The 12,550-nt window shown below is 49.1% G+C and overlaps 1 pseudogene; it reads right to left on the bottom strand.

Annotated features, from left to right (window-relative positions):
* Positions 1-4,013: 4,013 nt before the first annotated feature.
* On the bottom strand, positions 4,014-10,916 carry LOC129514512 (60S ribosomal protein L10a-like; annotated as a pseudogene).
* Between the last annotated feature and the right edge of the window lie 1,634 nt (positions 10,917-12,550).

Below are 12,550 nucleotides of genomic sequence, written 5' to 3' on the forward strand. Positions count from 1 at the left end.
CCCTCACCAGGCAGGCTTTCCCCTTCTCAGGGCTCCCAGCTTTGGCTCATCAACCCTGGAGCCCCCTGGCCATGCCAGCCGCGCGTGGCGGTGTCCTGCATGGGAAGGTTCGGCCTCGGGGACCACAGCCTGTGTCCCAGCCCAGCCGGAGCTTGAGCGGCTCTTTGGCCACCGAGGGCTCCTCCGGCCTTGGGCCTCCCTGTCCCCTCCTGGAACCAACAGGCCATCTGGGTGCGGCCCAGAGGTGGCCGTGGGCTGGAGTGCGAGAACGCGTAGAGGAATCCTTCCTGGCCCCCACCTGGCTTCTGGTGGCTGCCACCCATCTGTTCAGCTGCCTGGCTCCCATCTCTGCCTTTGTTGCCACATAGTGCTTTCTGTGTTTCTGCGTCTTTAGGTTGCCTTCTTAGCAGGACACCAGGTACGCTGTATCGGCCCCTTGTAAAGCCCGTCCTACTTCAGTACAACGTCATCTTAACCAGTCACACCTGCAATGACTCTACTCCCTTTAAAAGAATTTGCTTATTTATTTATTTAGGAGAGAGAGAGAGAGGGTGAGAGAGAACATAAGCAGAGGGAGGGGCAGAAGGAGAAGCAGACTCCCTACTGAGCAGGGAGCCTGAATCGGGGCTCGACCCCAGGACCCCAAGATCATGATCTGAGCTGAAGGCAGATGCTTAACCTACTGAGCCACCCACGTGCCTCTGCAATGACTCTACTTCTAAATAACATTTTGAGCTACTGGGAATTAGGACTTCAATACATCTTTCTTAAGGGGACACAGTTCAACCATGACAGCAATGGATTGAGAAGTAGGTCCAAAGATAGATGTGCCCTCAGAGCTGGGAATCCGACAGGAGAGAGAGGTGGGTGTGGCCACGGAACAGCCTTGCAAGTGGAAATATTTTCAGAAAGCGGTCACGAACACCAGGGCATGGGTCAGGAAGAAAATAAGTAAAAAAAACAAACAAAAAAAAAAAAAGGAAGAAAATAAATCTTGCAGAGCAGAGTGAAGAGGAGAGAAAGTAAAGCAAGAATAAGGAGAGAGGAGGTTGAGGGGAGGAAGGGGCATCTGAGCCCCAAAAGACACGCAGGCCATGGGAGGCCTAGGAAGAGAGGGCAGAAGGAACATTCTGAAGGACAGGAAACCACAGACGCAGTGTAAGAAATCTCATCTTTGCAAGCGATCATTCTGGAGTTCATTAAGCAATTTCCTGCACGAAGCTAGAAGGGCGGTGGGTACTCTGTCCAGTGAGCTGCTAATTTCTCTCTCTCTCTCTCTCTTTTTTAAAAGGTTTATTCATGAGAGACACACACAGAAAGAGAGAGGCCGAGACACAGGCAGAGGGAGAAGCAGGCTCCATGCGGGGAGCCCGACGCGGGACTCGATCCTGGCCCCGGCTGCCATTATCTCGCTTCATCTTGGTTTAAAAGGTGGAGGACAAATAAAAATAAAAAATAAAATAAATAAAAATAAATAAAGCGTGGAGGACACACAGGAGAGGCCCAGGGTCATGGCACCCTGAGCTGGGGGCCCAAGACCAGATGGATGGGCACCCCAGCTAGGGGCTGACAAGTGCCCAGGAGAGCAGAGCTGCTTCGGGTGGGAGCTGAGCCCAGGGCCTGGCTAGATACCACTCGCCCTGGCCCCACGTCCTCCCAGTTCTCTCTGCACAGGAAGACAGCCCACCCCGCAGCCACCTGGACTCCCCAGTACCACCCTGTCCATCTCAGCCCTGAGAGCACGTGGCCGTAGTTCCAGCTGAGAATGAATGAGCTGGGGTAACAGGAGCATATCCTCCACATATCACCTCCTTTGAGGCGCAGGCTGTATGAAGCGCAGATCTTTATGGAACACTGGTCTATTCTTCAGGTCACCCCTCAGATTTAGAAAGGAGGTGGTGTTTCCCCCACAGCTCCCAGCTACTCCACATCCTGGGCCAACACACCAGACCTCCAGGTCCTCATGGTGGGTTCTGAACCTCTTGTGTCCCCCCGCAGCGTCTCTCCAAACGCCCCTATCTTGTGTACTATTTTGTTTCCGAATGGTTGGCAGATATTTAATTTGATAAGGCAATCAGAACAATGTAGTAGAAGGCCTAACATGTTAGTGGATTATTATTATCAACTGACCCTCTCAGAGGTCTTGCTTGCCCAGAGCCGGAAGTGGCTCTAGGCACTCAAGTAGAAGTCGCTTACTGCAGGGGGGAGGTGGTGCATGGGCAGAAGGCATGGCCTGGCTGCTGTGGGAAGCGTGGCTAAGCAGAGGTGACTCTTGGAAATGTCTTCTTGGCCATCCCCCCGGTGGCCCTGGATGTGTGGTACTGCTCCCTTGGACCGGACTTGGCTGCACTCCCAGTGGATAATCCCTGCCTGGCCTGGGCCTTCCGTCCTGGGCTGCAGCATGTGGTTGGAGCACAAGGTCCTATGTCTCTCCAACTTTCTGAAGGTGGGGAAAGACCATCCGTGAATTCAGTTTTTGTAGTAAAAAGTGGAAAGGAGAACCCTTTTTCTTATTTTAGGATTTTCCCAAATTAGGAAGAGTGTTCCATGTAGGCAGCTCAAAAGAACAACCGTCCACTAAAATAATATGGTGAATATTCAGAAGAGCCTCCCGAGAGAACACCCGAACCCAGAAGAGGGTCCCTCCTGGAGATTTCAGGCACTGCAACGTGGATGGGGAGACTTGCCTGAGTCCTGGACGAGCCCCGGAGTCAGGCAAAGTTCGCTTCCTCCTATGACAGATCCAAGTGCTGGTGACGCGCTGGCCCTGGTACATGCCTCGCACATAGCTGATGCTCAACCAATATTTCTTCAATGAATGAATGAACTGTGGGTCTCCCAGTACGTAATCGCCTGCCTCACATGCATTATGAAGTGAAGCAGGATGGAGTCATCCATCAATTAAAGAAAACCTGAGGACCGTGGGGCAGGTCCCGTCCTTGCCCCCACACCTCACTCTCCTTATCTTCTAAGTTCAGAAGGTTGGCTGATCTCTAGGAATTTACCTTTGAATGAACTACAAAAAGAATTTTCATCACCTGTAAGACAATTACAAATTTAAACACTGACTCGCTAATTTGATGAGGTTAAGGAATGACTGTTCATTATTTTTCAAGGAGAAAAATGAGGATATGGTTTGGTTTTTAAACGTGCCCCCCTAAAAAAAATAAAAATAATAATAAACGTAATCCTCAGCATGGATGGACCGAGAGGAATTAGGCTAAGTGAAATAAGCTGACGGAGGAAGACAAATCCCGTATGATTTCACATACATGTGGATTCAAAAAAACAAAACAAACGAACAAACAGTAACAATGACAAGGCACGGAAACAGACTCATAAATACAGAAAAGAGACTGGTGGTTGCCCGAGGGAGGGCGCGGGGGAGATGGGTGAAGGTACAAAGTTCCTGTCACAAAATAAAGAAACCACAGGGGAAAAAAGTACAACACAGGGAATATAGTCAGTAATATTACAATGCACGTATTGTGAGCATTTTGCAATGTGTGTGCAATTGTTGCATGACTTGTATACACCTGATGCTAATTTAATATTACATTCCAACTATATTGCAACTAAAACTAAAAACAAAACAGAATGAAAGTATTCTTGTCTTTTAAAGATACGCGCTGGAATAATAGGGGATGAAATGTCACAGTGTCCAAGGTTTGCTTCCTAATGAATTGGAGCAGGAAAGCAGGTTGGAAAACAGATGAGAAAGGCCCCGAGTGGATCCGTGGCGACTTAGCAATGTGTACACGGGCATCGGCTGCACTGTTTGGTCTACTTTTTATGTTGGAAAATATGCACGCTAAAAGGATTTTTTAGACCCTAGAAGCTGCTGTCCCAACATCTCTTGCTCCCTGGCTCTTTCCTAAAAGAACCTTCGGTGCCATCCGGGTGTCTGCTTCCACAGCGCCCCTGGGACTCAGGGCCAGGTGACCCCTTCCCCACCTCCCACCCTCATTAGTCTCTGCAGATCAGGGCAAGCCTGAAATGACCTGTCAACCCTCTCACTGGGGAGTGCTTCGAGGGGGACGAGGGATGAAGAAGAGCTTTGCGGGGATGCTCCACTGGGTCCTCCTGACTCCGAGAGGGCCGCCGGAAGCACTTTCCTCCTGCTGGAAGGCAGCAGGTGGCCCTAAATGCCCAGCAGCCACGCTGCATCTAGAGGAAACCAGGGCCAGGAAGAAGCCAACATGCTGAACAGCAGAGCAGAGAGATGACAAAGACCCAAGTCCCTGAGAAGCGTCCTGACCTGCTGGATCAAACAAGTCTGAAGTCCACCCTCTCTCTGGACTCCTCGTTACATGATACCATAAATGTTCTAATTCTTTTTTTGATTATTTACAACCAAGAGCATTCACAACCAAGAGAATCTTAGCAGATTCAGGCTCAGGGAATCCTCCTCTTGACAGTGGTGGAGTGGGGACTGAGCTAAAGGGAGGGATCCCTGCACCCCACAGTCACCACCATCGTCTGGGGTGCAAGCAAGCAGTCAGTGAAGGAGACCAAAGGAGGGCAGTGGTAGGAGGGGTCTTTCGGGAGGGGACACACTGTCCTACTCTTACCATTTTCAGTCCAGATAGACGGTTCTCCCTAATGTCAGGCCTTCCTACTCTGAGTGACGGCGCCCTAAAGCTACAGACACAAATTCAAGGGTCACCTTTGGGAAAGTTGTGCCCGGCTCCTGCTACTGTGGATTGCCTCCGAAATACGATGGCGCCCATCCCTTGGCGGAACGTTCATCCCAGAAATTATGCAAACCCGCTGTCATCGTCCTGGGAGGCATGAGCAGGTGGCCCGGGAGGGTGCGCGGCCTGCGGGGGTGCTCCTTCCCCACACATTACCCTTGGAATTCCAGGCCTTCTCTTGGCCCAAGTGGCTTCTCTTCCTTCTCAAGTTGATTGAAAGCCAGTGGATGGGGCCCTTGAGGGGAGCCTGGGATCGTCCATAAAGCAGAGAGGGGCTCCCCAGTTCCCTTCACTCTGTCTCCCAGCGGTTCCTCCTGCCCTGTCTGCTGTCTCTGCCTCAGCCCCCCCGACCCCCCAAATTACCTCCACCCACCGCAGCGGGGCCCAGCGCCTCCCCGTGGATTCCCGCCTCCACCAAACCCCATTCTTCCCACAACCGCCAGAGCCACCCTTCCAAGTGCAAGTCTTTTCCTTTCCTAGAACCTGTCAGCCACATTCCCTTGCCCACGGGGTCGGGGTCGGACCTTGGGGTCAGGCCTTGGCATCCCCGTAGTCACCCCTCTGCTCCCTCCCCTCCCTCTCCTCTCACCTCAGGGCTCTCCACGCAGGCGGTTCCTCAGGCTTGGAACCACTGTCTATACCCCATCCTCCTCTCTCATTTGCACAGAAGCAGCTCCTTTAGGTCTTATCTTAATGTCACCTTCTTGGGAAGAATGTTCCTTACCCTGTCTCTTGTCCCCAGTGAGTGGCATCGCCTTTACTTGCATCCACGGTATCTCGCCCTTCTCTCTCACAAGTCAGTGTAATTGGAAATTTTGCACAACACCTCTCTTCCCTGTTGGATTTTAAGCTGAAAGAGGGTAGAGATTTTGTCCACTTTGCCCCACACTCCATCCCAAGGCCCTACCACAGTGTCTAGCACATAATCAATGATTAGTAAATAAAAATCGGTTGGCTGCCTATCAGGTGTGGCCGCAGCTGAGGCCTCCCAAAAGTATGGTCCCAGGGACCCCTGCAGACCCTCTTGGACCTCTGGCATCCATGGAGCTCCACACCTAGCAGGCTCTGGCTCTAGAGGAAAGAGTGCAGAAAGGGACAAATGTGGACAGATCCGAGTCCACCTGGGAACCTGAAAGCCATGTTGTTGCCTTACAGGGAAACTGGCTTATAGAATTCAGGACATTCCCCTCCCAAGCACACTTGTTCCTCACTGTTTGCTCTACAATGTTTTGTGTGACTCCGAGATGCAGACTAAAGACTAGAAACAGAAAGCAAAGGCTGAGAAGAAGAAAAGTCAGAGCCATTTCTTGTTCATGGGCCGCACGCACCAGGGGGTAGAGCGTCCTTGTCCTCCTCCTGCCTCAGCAATAAGGAGAAGCCTGCAACGCCTCCACATCGGTGGTGCTCCCTCTTGGACTGCAGGCAGAGGGCTGGTGGGAGAAGCCACAGGTATGACGTCCAGGGGATGGGGACCCCTGGAAGCACCATGGCTGCGAATTGCTGGTTCCTTTCCCTGGGACATTCGAGCAGCTCAACTTCCTGAAAAGTGTCCCTCTAGGAAAATCATGGAGTCATTCTATCCTGTAGTCAGGTGTGGAATGGGTGAGACTGTTCCTGCCAGGAAACGGGTTTAGTCGAAGGTCAAGAGAGTCCAGTGGCAGTTTCCTGGACCAGTCAGGTGGCGAAGGCATCATGGCCTCCTGTAGGTGGGCCTGGCCTCAGGTACTCTGGGAGCCTGCCCTATTGGAGATGGGGAAGGCCAGAAGATGGGAAGCATGGGGACAGCTTTCAGAAGGCGTGGGGGTGGGGAGAGTCAGCAGGTGTAGGCTTGAATTCAGCCTCTGCAGCGGAGGGCTCTACCCCCTTTGAGGCTCCATGTCCTGTGATAGTGTAGGTCTGGCTGTGAACCCGAAGAGAAATGCTTACGGATGCCCCTGCACGTAGGAGCCTCGAGATCCAGAGGCAGCATGGAGGATTACTACCCAGGGGCTGAGCTCAAGAACCTAACCTTCAGTCCCTCCTCACTGTGCCTCCTTCACACTGGTTTTCCCAACACATGAACTGTCAGTTCTCAATGAGGAGTTTTCAAGGCCTCCCGGGGGTCCACACCAGAACTTCTCAAACGTTTCCACGAATTTGTCCCCAATAAGAATGAATGAATGCCTCAGAGCAGCACAGCTGAAATTCCTTTAGGTTCCTTGTTTTATCTTAAAAATTCATGTGAATTAGGGGTGCCTAGCTGGCCGTCAGTGGAGCATGAGACTCTTGATCTCGGGGTTGTGAGTTCAAGCCCTATGTTGGGTGTAGGGATTACTTAAAAATAAAATCTTTTTAAAAAAGTCATGTGAATTTATGTATCTTAATCTGTAATACAGTCATGTGTGTCTAACATAAATATATTATTTTAACTACTCAAATAAAATGTACAGTTCTAGGAAGTTGCTGGGAGGAGGAGAATGGACAATGAAGAAGAGTTGGGAGGACTTGGCTCCTCACATCTGAACCCTGTTTCATTCTCCCCATAACTTTATGAGGTAGAAACTTTAACAATTTTTATGTATTTGTTTGAGAAATAAAGTGAGTGGAGGGAGGAGCAAGGGGGCGAGACAAGGAAGAGGAAAGAATCTCAAGCAGACTCCATGCTCAGTGTGGAGCCGAACACAGGGTTTGATCCCATAACCCTGAGATCATGATGTAAGCCCAAACCCAAGCACCCCGAGGTAGAGTTTAAAAAAAGAATTAAAACATTACAGCCATTAAAAAGGAGAGTGTGAGCATTCCTCACGGGGTAACTCCCTAAAAGAAATCCTTGTGATCCGTATCTGTGGCATTTTTCTCTCCGCTGGCTTTGCAAGTTGTTGGACATCCTGCCCCCTGGGGTCTGCGAGGTGTGTCTCAACCGTGCGGTCATTCACAGACACTGTCCCTACCCCCTCAATGGAGAGCAGTAGCCTCCTGCCCAGAACCCATTCTGCTAACTCAATGTAAGCTTTGGCCTCAAGTCAGCTCTGTCAGAAACCAAGAGACAGGAGGGAATCTGACTTCTACAGACTCTTGCCTGATCTTCCTTTTAGAAGTAGCTGAACCGGGATCCCTGGGTGGCGCAGTGGTTTAGCGCCTGCCTTTGGCCCAGGGCGCGATCCTGGAGACCCGGGATCGAATCCCACGTCCACGTCGGGCTCCTGGTGCATGGAGCCTGCTTCTCCCTCTGCCTGTGTCTCTGCCTCTCTCTCTCTCTCTGTGTGTGTGACTATCATAAATAAACTAAAAAATAATAATAATAATAATAATAAAATAGAAGTAGCTGAACCTGGCGGGAGCGTTATGTCTGGTGGTTCCGAGCTAGTAGCCAGCTACTCAGGGTCAGTGTGCATAAACGAGGAGGTGCTATGGACTTCAGGTCAGAGCTGGTGGGGAGAGGGCGGAGCTGGAGGCACGCTCTCTGGGGCCCTGCCCTGTAGAGAAGGGGCTGGGGCCGGAAAGAAGCTACAGCAGGTCCATGACCTGCTTGCAATGGGGGCTTCTGAGACCCAGGCCCTGAGGACAAAATAACAGCACAAGGTTGAGGTGAAGGTCTCTCTCCCCATGTCTGCAGTGCATCCAGGGGCTCAAGGAGGAAGGCACTGCTCCCCGAGATCTTGGCCAAAATGGCCAGGATGGCTTCACAGGCAGCGGTCAACAGTGAGGGGCCAGACAGGAGGGCCTGGGAGCAGGGAGTGTTCTTTCACACAGAGACACCTCCATCGACACCCAGCAGGAGCCTCACAGGGGGGTGCCAGGGCACAGGCAATGGCCTGGATGGCTGAATGTCAATGCCTCTGTGGCCTAATAAGTATTCACATCCAGGGAGGGCTTGAGGAAATTCGGGTTACAGAACTCTTTCAAACAGGCGTGGAATCATGGGATCTTTCTTGCCTATATATGTTCCTGAAAACAAAACCAAAAAGGAAACAAACTGGGCCTTATATGTGGAATGAATTTACTCCTTCCAAGTAGCACCTCAGGAGGTTACGCGCACATTCTACGATTCCTATGATGTTTGCAGGAATCGTCTTTGGGAACTGACTTCGGAGCCATCCTACGAGTCACACCTCAGAGTCAGCTGGTCTGATCACTCCACTGATTCTTCAGATTTGTCTTTGAATAATTTTTAATTTTTGCTTGATTCTAAAGATAAAATCATCCACCAAATGATTATGCTTTTTTTTTTTAAACAAGTCTGTTTCTCTGTAGACTGTAAATTTCTTGAACCAATGGAGCGCGTCTAGTTCATCTTTGGCTACAGAGGACCTGGCCAGGCACTTGAGAAATGCTTGATCAATATTTAACTCTGTGCTCGTTCACTCCACTTAATGGGCTTATTTCTGCTACTGTTGTGTCTTGTACACATTGCGGACATCAAAACGTTTGACTTCTCAGGTGGCTTTTTGGTATTAAATAGTTAATATTTATTCCAGAAAAGGAAGGGTTATTCTAAATCTGCACCCACCAAAACCCACAGTAGAAATGCCTTCTGGAACGAGCATCAACAGTTTAGCTTTTTCTGTTGGTTGACGTCACAGAGAACAGTCTGTCAACATTTCCCCCTATGTTGCTTTTCTTTTTGAGGGCATAGAATAAAGATGAAAAATCACAGCTCTGAGAGCACACAGAACAGAGAGCTGGCACTCGAGGGATTGATTATGTATTCACTTATTTATTATATTTTTAAAAAATGGCCCAGCTGCTTCAGCTTACACAAGCTGGGCTGAAATATTTCACTCGATGGTATTCTCATCTGGTGGTTATAATACTGGGTGACTCAATGCAAAGGTTTTTTTTTAACCCTAAAAGGAGAAAATCAGAATTAGGTTGAAAAATAATATTAGTGCTTAAAACTGAGATTTAAATATTCAGGTATTTTCAAGAAATGGCTGCTGCCTTGCTCTGCCAGTGGTATGTGTCGGAACCAGCGCATCTGGGAGAATTTTCCAGTTGCTCACTAAGTGTCCCTCACATGAGCTGCAAGGTCCAGGCCCAGACCTGTCCACTTGTACCTTGTAATGTGATTCCAGGTGATTCTGATGCAGACCTGTGGTTGAGAACATGTGATCTATAGGCATCTGACCACTGCTTCCCTGTTAATTTCTCTCCTGTGGTCATCATTATGACTGATAAGTTATGTTTTAGTCAAATGATGGACTAGCTCAACTCCAACTGTCTCATATAGAAGGAGGAACTCATTGGCTCGTGTAACAGGAAAGCCCAAGGTCAGGTTTGGCGCAAGACATTGCTCGATTCAGCGACCCAAATGGTGTCAAGATCAGGCTTCTCTCTTGGCTCGGCCTTCTCATGTTGGTGCTTTCCTCAGACAAGCTCTTTTGTGAAGGCAAGATGGCTGCCCAGAAAGTTAACCTCTACTTATCAAATGTTAGAATGAGATTCTATGATCTGACTCCCCTTGGTCCACATGGGGTCCCAAGTATCCATCTCTTCTGTACCTGGCAGGATTCATTCGTAGACTACAGAAGCCACTCTAGATACTTAGCAGAGAGGGATTTAATTCCAGTACCGAGTGCTTGCAAAATTGTTGGATGATCTAAAGGAATGAGTTTTCTTCTTTTCTTTTCTTTTCTTTTCTTTTCTTTTCTTTTCTTTTCTTTTCTTTTCTTTTTCTTTTCTTTTCTTTTCTTTCTTTTCTTTTCTTTTCTTTTCTTTCTTTCCTTTCCTTTCCTTTCCTTTCCTTCTTTCTTTCTTTTCTTTTCTTTTCTTTTCTTTTTTCTTTCTCTCTTTACTTACTTATAATGGGAGCACTAGGGTTTATTAAGCTGCTTATGCTTTGGTACAGACTCCGGGACTTGCCCATGGGGCTCTTGATGTATAAAGCCCGGACATTTTGCCAATTCTTGAGCAAAATGACACCAGGAAATTGACAGCTAAGCGGGTGTCGCACCCAAGTTCATCATCTGTCATCTTCTTGTGGCCGTCAGCCACTGCCAGACACCACACCCTCTTCACCGGCAACTTGATCGTGGACTTCACTTCATCTACTCTCACTGCACATCAGCAAGGCCTAGTCAGGCCTGCACCCAGAATCTGTGGGATCTGCTTGATCAGAGATTCTGAGGCCAGCAAGGCATCATACTTCTTGGCCAACTTCTTGACTAACTTTTTATTCTTGTTAAGTTTCTTCAGTGCTTCAATGTCCATGTGGGAAGTAGTCACAGTCCTGGCCTCATCCATCACAGTGCTGCTGACCCCCAGAACACAGATGCAGAACGTGGGGCAGGGAGTAGGCTTACATCTGACCGGTGTCAGAGTCCTTCAAGGGCATCTACAGCTCCACCACCTGAAGGGGTGCTTTTTAGACTGAAGCTTTAAAAATGACTCCCAGAACACAGGAGAACTAACTTGTTGGGGAGAACTCTGACTCTTGAAATTCTCAGGAAAGAAGGGCAATCAGGAGGCCACCGTGGGAATAGTTGAATTCAAGCCCACATGTCATATTTGTGATTTGGGGATCAGGAGGCCCGGAAGCTGGTGACGTTGCCTCCAAACTGCTTCTGAAACCCAACACATAATTGACCAGATGTGGAACTACTGCTTCATAGGAAGGGTCCAGAAGCATGTACACCTATAGAAAATGTGGATGTGTAGGCAAGCTGTCTCTTCTGCACTCCTGCCTTCCAAATCTAGTTTGAATGGAAACTTTTGGATAACAGTTTGCATTCATGTCATTGCCTGTGGAAAAGTCTAGAAAGGTGGTTTTTAGCTATATAACCACAATAATGGGAGCACTAGTGCAGGGTGGTTAGAAAGGATTCTGAGGGCCTGTCCAACACAGCAGGAGGCTGGGAGGGTACAAGTCTCTCCTAGGCAAGGAACCACACCTCCTACTTCTGGGAGTGTCCAGGGTCAAGTATACCTGTAGCCCAAGAAGTAATCATGGGGTCAGGTTGGTTGTCCAGATGCAATTTAGGTTACAGTTTATAATTTAGGTTAAATTTAGGTTAAATTATGCTGTTACTAGAAGGAGGGGTAAAGATGCTGGGTGACAAAACCCAAAGATGTCCCCTGTAAGGTGTATGATGTCCCTGCAAGGGACATGATGCTTTATCATGATCAGTATCGTCACCTACACTGTTTCCATTCCACTGTTTCTTCTCCTTTGCAAGACGGGCCCCCTCATCCTCCCTGCCCCGTAACCGGGGAAGGTGGGGGCAAGGAGGGTGAGAGGGTCCGTCTTACGAAGGAGAAGTTCAGACCCAGAGGTTAAGAGCCTGCCCAAGCTAATCCTACAGCTGGTGAGAGGCAGGGCTTACATTCAGACCCAGTGTCCTGACTCAAATCCCATTCCCTTGGGCTGGGCTAGAGCAGAATGTGGAAGAAAATTCTTCTGAAACAATGGTTCCAACCCCCAGCCCACATGAATACAGCCGTGTGCCAGGGGCCTTGAGGGAAAGTATTCCTCCACTTTCGAGCAGCTCTGGCCGGATTCGAGCACAGGGTCACGGCGGACTCCGGCACCAGAGGAGAGGCGGGGAACCTGCACAAGAGCTTGGATGCTTGGCGCCACCCTTCATTTGGTCTTAATCTGAAGAATGAAACAGGGAGTTTCACGTTTGTTTGTTTAATGCTGGGTGTTCCAAGATGCCACAGTATCATTTAAAATATCTGAATATAGGACATAGATTGGCTCGTGTTTCTCCCAAACAGCAATATTTTTAGCATTAGCCATTCCCACGTAAATGCAAAATCATCTTTGATAACAGATCAAAGCAAATCCCTCCTCCTAGGCTTCCTAGCCGGCTGCAAAATGACTGGGTTTGCATAAACCAGATTAGAGTCATGCAGAGCTGCTAGCAGCATTACAAATG

The sequence above is a fragment of the Nyctereutes procyonoides genome, unplaced genomic scaffold (assembly GCF_905146905.1).
Source record: "Nyctereutes procyonoides isolate TBG_1078 unplaced genomic scaffold, NYPRO_anot_genome, whole genome shotgun sequence".
NCBI lineage: Eukaryota > Metazoa > Chordata > Mammalia > Carnivora > Canidae > Nyctereutes > Nyctereutes procyonoides.